Here is a 9,291-nt window from a genome sequence, read left to right on the forward strand (position 1 = left end):
ATTAGGCAGTCAGTGCTACATATGAAAATGATTCACTCACAGCTCCACTAAACATGTTTTTGCTTAGCTTAGAGTTCATAGCATCCAGCTCAGCAGATCACACACATCATTGCAACCACAAAATGAGAAGTTATGCTATTGCTGCATTTATATCCAACACATGTCTTGAACTGCTGTGGGTTCTAATACATGGGTCAGGCAGTTCCAGCCCTGCAGAGATCAATGCCCAGAGTGACAGAAATCCAATCCAGCACTGGCTACTGAGAGCCAGCCTAGACCGCCACAGGACTCAAGAGAGAGCTAGGAGAGGACCTTGCCCCACTCAGGAGTGAAGACCCAAGAAGGAGACCCTTTTTTGTTTAAGGCATAAACATCCAACTTTCACAGTGCTGCAGCACTCATCTCCAGGCTCATCCTCAGTGTACCACCTGCTTGGGAAGGTGCCAGGGAGGGAGCTAGGGGTTGGGATAAATTGTGAATGTTGCGAGTTTGGAAATTTGTTGATATTTTAGTACTTATTAGCTAACCCTAACTCTTTCTTTCCCCAGATCCAATTTTCCTGTTCCCAATAAAGTCCCCCTTTGTTATATTGTTATTAATTTTCCCAGGAGACAGCACCCCTTGTGCACAGTGAGGAGTCACCTTGGGTGGAGGCACCAGCCATCACAAAAAAAGAACCCAAGGTCCAACTCATGCAAGGAGAGGGGAGAAGTCACTCCAAGTACAAGCACCAAGGAAGAGGCATGACCCACACCTTGGGGGGAGGGGGCTAAAAATAGCATGTTTCACTAAGGAGCAAATTTACCATAGAGTATTTTTTACATCAAAATGGAAACTTGGCATTTCACCAGTAATAAAAATTCAAATGTTATATTGGTATAATGCTATTCAGGTTGCTACAGTGAAGGTTATGACAGCCATAATATTAAGTATACAACCGTTTTCAGTGATTTATAACCTAGCTGTAAAACTTTGCTCTAGTCTTAAAACTTATCCAAGATTTCAGCTGAAAGCAATATTTTTAAAAACACAGTTTGCTAATAATACCAAAAAAATAACAATTTTCTGGATCCCTGTTGCAAAATATATTGATCATTAGCTCCTAAGAGATGTTCATCTCTTGTTCATTAGTTCTAATCTGGCCCAAATTAGTAGTGATCTAAATGTATCAATTGATAGCTGATTAGTCAAAGACTTGGGAATTTGATTTTAGTAGTATCTTTGCATCCAATGGTCTAATAGTAGTTAATAAGAAAAACAATTCAACAATAGTTCACATACTGACTTTGCACCTTATTCCCAACTCAGACATCTGTAGTGAGATTTTACAATCGATGTGAAGTTATTGAGGTCACTACCCTCCGACACAGTAAATCTGATACTTCAGGTTCAATTCTGATCTTTGCTCAAAAAACAACAAGCAAATTGAAAACAGCATATGACAGCACGCTAGAAAGTCAACACAACTTACCCTTATAGTCCTATATTTGTTTTGACAGAACGGCATACACAAGTTTAGTTAAAAGTTGCATGATTTCCATGTGTGTACTTTTTATGACCATGTATGCATTTCTCAAACATTTGGGGCCAAATACATTGCAATGGATTTACATGAGCTATCAATCCATTATGGGCTCCCTAGTCTATAACCATTTTACTAGTTTTCCAAAAAGAGAGAGAGACCAGAATAGTAATCACGATGACCAGGGACGGGTGATGTTCAACTGTAGAGCTTAGAGACAGTCAAGCAGAACACAGAGTAAGTTAAATCCTCTAATAACTGAAATGGATCCACAATGCCAAGTACATCAGGTTCCATGATAAGAATGGGAAGTCCAATTCACGTACAGTAAGTTTTGCCCTTCTGCCCCATACTTCATCCCTTGAACTGAACCCAGACCAAAAGCTCTTGAAGGACTGAAAATGTTCAATAAAGTAAGATGGGAGGAGGTTACAATAGATTCTCTATGTCTTTCCACAAGTCCTTCTCTCCTTATTTTTCCTATGGCAGGTCCTTAGTGAGGGGGAGTCTTGTCAGCAGCTTGCTATCCCCTTCCAAGACGGAGAGCTTTGATACAACCCAAAACTCAGCAAAAACTTACGTGGTTTTAAGTTTCATTACAAACCCGATAAAAGATCCATGTTCATGCATTTATCTAATGAACCTACACAAACCATCCTCAGATATCAGAGAAGAATTTACTATCTGGGGTGGAGACTGTACAAAACAGAGTTGTTATTAATTTTTATGATCAAATGAAGCTGAAACTCAGAATGAACTTCGGTGGGGGGTTAGAATTATGTGAGCCAAAAAAAAAAAAGTTTTCCAGCCCCAAGAGAACTGAAAAGGCCAACTTTTACATAGCTCTAGCTTTTGCACACCGCGTTACAGAAATCATTATTCCCTACTCCAGTGTAGGATTCCTGAATCTCATGAAATTTCTTCCCATCCCCTCAAATTAAGTACCTGTCTTATTAAATTAGCAGATGCTATAGGAGAGAGGCAGGAGCCAAAAAAAGAGATTTTACAAGAATCAAGGTTTATAATCCTTTCATGCAACCTGCAAGCAAAAATACTCCTGGTTAATACAGAAGTGTTTGTAGCCTGATTTAGGGTGTACTGATAATATTAATTTGGATAATATGGGGATTTAATTTATTAATTTATTTGATCTTATTAATAATGATAATAATAATAATCGATATTAATTAGTATGGGTTTTAGGCTCGCCAATCTGTTTGATCAGAAGATAAAAGTTTGTGTCCTGAATCAGGCTCCACAGAATTTATAAAGGACCCTCGGGGGTATGACAGGAAGCTCACACTGAGACAGATATAGCCTTAAACACTTTTTATTAAAATTAATAATAGTAAGTAAATGGTAAAATACCCAGAGTTACAAAGTTACAATTACTGCTATTCAAAAGATACATATGATAATATAATATTATATGCAACAAAGCTTTGGTTAACATACTCACACCCTTCCTTGATAACCTGGTGGTAAGAGACACAGGACCAGCCTTGTGGTTCAGGTTTCTCAATTCTTGAGTGAGGGATGCAGTGCTTAGAAAATGCTAAGCGCTATCAAAGCTGACTAGGGTTTACTTGACTAACTTAAACTTAAATCAAAACCTAATAAACAAACTAAGAATAAAACTTAGGGAAACCGAGCTTAGCCTGGTTCCCTTGAAACTTAAAGTTTAAGAAGAACAAGTACAGCCTACAAATAGTAGCAGTCATCGTAGATAGACAGAGTGGAGGAAGTAAATGAGAATAGAGTAAAGTGAGAATGGAGATAGTGAGAAATGGAGAGATCCTCTATTGAGGTGGGTTACCTCTTTTATAGGGCAAAAGCCGGAAATCCTTCCTCTTATGCCCAAATTTCATTCCTCACCCACAGAAATGTTAGGGTACACTTACCCCATAGGCTAATATGTATGTGCATATTGATGACAGGTATGTACACACATCAGTCTCTTGTGGTGTATTTGTTAAGTCTGTGGGGAAAAAAACCTATGCCATTTTCCATTGTCTATTGGTCTAGCTAAAAGGTCATAGACATAGGCGTGGGTACTCATCTATTTAGATAACAAGCTATAGGTCAACTTTGCTTTTTGAGTAAAAGGTCTTAATATAGATATGCTAACTTTGCTTTAGCTTAACATACAGGATATGGCCTGTAGGTCTCTTGCATTACAGCCAAACTAACTTTAATATAAATCTATAAACCTATTACAATACATCAAATACTTAAACTATAAGAAAATATATATGTATATATATACACAAGCAAGCAGGTTAGTCCTATAGGCTACAGTGTTCATAAATTAAGTATACAACATTCCTTGAGCTATTGTGTTTGTTTTCGGGATTTCCAAATAATAAAATAGAAGGGATTTGAGTAACTGACATTCTTCGAGCTGTGTAGTCCATACACATATTCCACAGTTGATGAGTGCACATCCAATAAACGCACACCAGAGAATTTTCTACTCCGCAATATTCCTTGGAATGGTGTGTGCACCCTTCCTTTCCTTGTGCATTCCATGGGGGTGTAGAGAGTAGAACTGCCCCACACTCCTTAGTTACTTTACCACCGTGAAAGCCCATGATGTCAGGACTCTGATGTAGCAGGGATGGTGGGTGGTCATGGATTATGTTTACAGACTACACGTCTCAAAGAATATCAGTTAGCGTACAGGTAAATAATCTCTTTCTTCTTTAAGTGCTAGTCTGTATACATATTCCACAATTGATGACTCACCAACAGTACTGGGTTTGAGGAGTCTCTGCAACACAGATCTTCCAAATCTTGCATAGTCTTTGGCCACTTGCACCATATACCTGTTCACGTTACACTACATGTTGGATATCCAAATCACGGCCTTGCAAATGTCCTAGATTGACAGGCTCACCGGCAGGGCCGACTCCAACTTTTTTGCTGCCCCAAGCAGCAAAAAAAGTGCCGCCCCGCTGAGCCCCCCCTGCCGAGCGCTGCGCTGCCGGAACCCCCCCCGAGCGCTGCGCCCCGCGCCGCCCCCCCCCCGCTGAGCACCGCACCGCCAGAACCCCCCCCGAGTGCCGCGCCCCGCGCTGCCCCCCCGCCGAGCGCCGTGCCGCCGGAACCCCTCCCTGAACGCCGCACCCCGCGCCGCTCCCCCTCTGAGAGCCGTGCGCCGTGCTGCCAGAGCACCCCCCGCCGAGCGCCGCGCTGCCAGAGCACCCCCCGCCGAGCGCCACGCTGCCGGAGCGCCCCCACCTCCCGTGGAATGCCGCGCCGTGCTGCCCCCCGCCACCCCAAGATTGGCCGCCCCTTACCAGGTGCCGCCCCAAGCATGTGCTTGGTTGCCTGGTGCCTGGAGCCGGGCCTGCTCACCGGGGACACCACTGAGTGGACTGTACCCTGGAGGAGAGAGCTTGTACTCTGCCAGATAGCTGCCTGCCTGCTAGCCGGTAACATTTCCTGATGCATTGGGCAATGCAGTTCAATAACCTCTGTATAATAACCCTCATTCTTACCACATAGACCAGAAACAGCTAGGAGACTTCCACAAGGATTTTTTACTGTCCAGGTGTAAAGTGTACTGTTTTGTGGTTGTGGGAGCAGACCAGAATGTGGTGACTCTCTGGTGGGAGGCCAGCAAAACCGTTTAATAAGAGTACCAGGAATGACCACGCATACCAGCAAGTAGCAAACAAGCTGGCAGCATTGAAATTTACCAGACCAGTGACCAATGCAGGGAGTGGATTAAACAGGTCAAGACTGAATACCAGAAGGGATAGCTCAGTGGTTTGAGCATTGGTCTGCTAAACCCAGGGTTGTGAGTTCAATCCTTGAGGGGGCCACTTACGGATCTGGGGCAAAATCTGTACTTGGTCCTCCTAGTGAAGGCAGGGGGCTGGATTTGATGACCTTTCAAGGTCTCTTCCAGTTCTAGGAGATGCGTTATCTCCAAAAAAAAAAAAACAAGGGACCAGAATCACACCTTAGGCAACTCATTGACATCATGACCATTTAATTAGGAGTTTAATTGGGTATTGTGTGAAACATAGAGCCAGTGTTGGTGCCTGATGACCTGGTCAGCTGGGATAGCTACCTACTGGCCCCAGAATCCAACATGGGTACTGACTGGAGCCAGCAGCAAACAGTGAGTGAGGCCAGCAAAGTGAGTGTTGCTGAAACCAATCCCAAAGGAGGCTTTGAAGCAGCAGTAGCACATCCTGGGTCCGAACACAGAGGAGCTTTTTGATGGCCCACTTGAGGAAACTGCCTGCCACAGAACTAGCAGCAGACACAGAAGGGACAGAATCCATGCTAGAGCCTGGTAAGCTTCTGGCTCCATTTTAATGTTTATTAATACGGGAATGGGAAGGATTTCCATCCTATGGAATGCCAAAATTATTAGAAGCCCTGGCTAGAAGCATGCATCTGCTAATGGCAAATTGTATGCCAGCAGCTTGGTGTCCCCACTACCTCTCCCCAAATATGGCTGGGGTTTTGTCCAAAATACTGGAGTTTTGTCCAGAAATGTGCTGGGAGCTGGGGGAAGGGCAATAAGAAGGGTAATGATGGCAGCTGTGGAGCTGTGTGTGTTTGCATGCTGTCATAACAAGCTAAGCCATGTAGAAGATAATGCAGCATCCTGTGGATTTCCCATGAATTCTGACCCAATCCCATATGTTAATAGCAGCAAACTTTTCCTGTAACAAGAACTCCAGATAGGTAATCACATGTTGGGGACAGGTGTATTTTTCAGAGTCACCGTGTGCTGTTCAATCACTATACATTTGAATACTTTCATTGCATACACTGCTGGTTTCCCACCAGCAGCTTGGAATAACATCCCCCTTTGCCAGCAGGAAACCACAGTAATTAGTATGTCCTCCAAAATGTGGAAGGTCTGAAATGATTTAAAAAAAAAATCTTTTGTAACACAGCCACCAACTCCCTGATTTTTTAAACTTACCATTGTCTTTGCACTTCTTTCGCTGCAATTAATCAGGCTGTGTCCAGGGAGTGTCTGTGGTCTGAAGCATCCATCTCACAATATATTGAAGTTCAGTTTGGAAAAGTAACATTTCATGTCCTTGAAATTCCACAAGGATTATTTCTGTCCTCCTGCACTGAGCAATTTGAGACAGTCACCCTCTGTGTCTCGTCCTTTGCCAGGCTGCAGTACATCCTCTACAGGCTGCTGTACTTCCACAGCTTGACTTACTGCAGCAGAAGCCTAGGCCAATGTACCTTCACAGACCATTCCAATAGGAAATGTGTCTGTGATGAACTTATGGTTGAAGTTCTGGACGGGGCCAACAAGCAGGTCCAGTACCAAAAACAGAGGGACATACAACTAGAGGAAAGGCATGGTAAGAGGCAAGCAGAAAGGCTCAGGCTGGCTGCAGAACTTGAGGACAGGGTTTCAGCATGGGAGCAGACACTTGCTTCACAGTTCCTGGGACAGGAATGGGGGCTAAGGAAGGAGGACAGAGCTCAGCTTTTTGAGTGGCTGCTGCTACTAAAGACCACAAGAGTACCTGCTCCTGCTTCACTCACACCATGGCCTGCATCCCCTCCATGGTACCATGTGATACAGTCCAGGAACAGCTTGGACAATTCAATGGATGGGAGGCTCATGCAATCAGGCCCTATGAGTGGCTGGACAGGGCAACTTTGCCCCATGCAGTCCTTCATGTTGACCTCTTCCTCTGTGGAGGCCTCTACCCCCCTCTCCCAGCACCAAGTGTGCGGCAAATGTGGACGGAAGGGAAAGGAGAACAGGGGGTCCGGGGACATGTAACAGGAGGTTCATGGTTTCATAAGCCAAGGCAAAATGGGGCACCCATAGTTCCCAGGAATAATGGTGAGGACAGTAACTCCATTTATGACAATGTCATTTGGTGGGAATAGTTTCCCAGCCCATCCATGAATGTATACTCCCAATGGGCGAAAAACCCTGACATCATGAACATCATGACAGGCCACATTGACGTTCATAAATTGACCTCTGTGATTCACAAGGGCCTGCATAACAATGGAGTAGTGTCCTTTATGATTTATGTACTCATGTGCTCCTTCAGGAGGGCAACCTTTGGAAATCCCATTCTCTCAAAGCCAACAATTACCTCAGAAGTATCTTTTATGCCAGGCGCCTTGGGGTAAACCACACGCCTGAATGCCTCAGAAACCTCCACCCACCACTTTTCCCACAGTCAACTTTCCAATACCAAACTAATTAGCAATGGATCTGCAGCAGTTTGAGCCAGCTTCCAGATAGTTATAGCAGCCTGCTTCTGGACTGGCATAGCCTCATGCAGATGTCTTTACACTAGATAGTTGGGGCAAGCTTCTCACAAAGCGCCAGAAGTGTAGGTTTCTTCATGCAAAAGTTATGGACCCACTGCTGACAATCCCAGGTCTGCAAGATGATGTGGTCCCACCAGAAGCGCTGGTTTACGTAGAAGGCATCAGAGGCTGTACAGAGTATCATGCGCCAGTTTGAGTTTGCTATGTCTGTGTCCTCCTCCTCTTCCTGCTCCATTAGAAGTTCTGTCAAGAGCCCTCAGTGGAGGCAGCTCAGGTGCAAGGTTGCACCCCCATTATGGGCAAGGAGATCGGGAAACTGGGTGAGAGTGATAAGTGGAGCTATGGAGAGGTCATGGAGGTCCCTGAACGATGGAGGTCTCAGCCAGGCCAGTGCTATGAGGATTACCCTGGCCTTCTCACACCTGACCTTCGGAAGAACGCTGGGGAGCAGGGGGACAGGAGGGAATGAATACAACAGCCCTTCTGTCCACAGGAAGAAAAGTGTGTCCAAAAGAGACAGTGCACCCCCCCCCAAGCAGAAGTGGCAACACTTTTTCTCCATTGTAGTGAAAAGGTCCATGTATGGGACCTGCCATTGCTGGAAGATGTCCTAGAGGAACCTCTGGTGCATCAGCCTCTCATGATTGTTGGCCATCTGCCTTCAATGCTGTCCACCCCCAGAACATGCAACTTGAGACCATTACTCCTTGTTTTATCATCTAGTACCACTGAGAACAGTCTAGATCCATCCTCTTTAGAACCCCCTTTCAGGTAGTTGAAAGCAGCTATCAAATCCCCCCTCATTCTTCTCTTTTGCAGACTAAATAATCCCAGTTCCCTCAGCCTCTCCTCATAAGTCATGTGCTCCAGCCCCCTAATCATTTTTGTTGCCCTCTGCTGGACTCTTTCCAATTTTTCCACATCGTTCTTGTAGTGTAGGGCCCAAAACTGGACAACGTACTCCAGATGAGGCCTCACCAGTGCCGAATAGAGGGGAATGATCACATCCCTTGATCTGCTGGCAATGCTCCTACTTATACAGCCCAAAATGCCATTAGCCTTCTTGGCAACAAGGGCATACTATTGACTCATATCCAGCTTCTTGTCCACCATAACCCCTAGGTCCTTTTCTGCAGAACTGCTGCCTAGCCACTCAGTCCCTAATCTGTAGCAGCGCATGGGATTCTTCCTTCCTAAATGCAGGACTCTGCACTTGTCCTTGTTGAACCTCATCAGATTTCTTTTGGCCCAATCCTCTAATTTGCCTAGGTCCCTCTGTATCTTATCCCTACCCTTCAGCATATCTACCACTCCTCCCAGTTTAGTTTCATCTGCAAACTTTCTGATGGTGCAATCCACGCAATCCTCCAGATCATTAATGAAGATATTGAACAAAACTGGCCCCAAGACCGACCCCGTGGGGCACTCCGCTTGATACCGGCTGCCAACTAGACATGGAGCCATTGATCACTACCCATTGAGCC

The 9,291-nt window shown here is 44.9% G+C and overlaps 1 long non-coding RNA gene across 1 annotated transcript in view; it reads right to left on the reverse strand.

Annotated features, from left to right (window-relative positions):
- Positions 1 to 4,896, reverse strand: part of LOC128835813 (uncharacterized) — a 188,750-nt gene extending 183,854 nt beyond the window's left edge. The window contains exon 1 of the long non-coding RNA XR_008444701.1: positions 4,822 to 4,896. This is a non-coding gene — a long non-coding RNA (uncharacterized LOC128835813). The remainder of the gene's footprint in view (positions 1 to 4,821) is intronic.
- Between the last annotated feature and the right edge of the window lie 4,395 nt (positions 4,897 to 9,291).

The sequence above is a fragment of the Malaclemys terrapin genome, chromosome 4 (assembly GCF_027887155.1).
Source record: "Malaclemys terrapin pileata isolate rMalTer1 chromosome 4, rMalTer1.hap1, whole genome shotgun sequence".
Taxonomy (NCBI): Eukaryota; Metazoa; Chordata; order Testudines; family Emydidae; genus Malaclemys; species Malaclemys terrapin.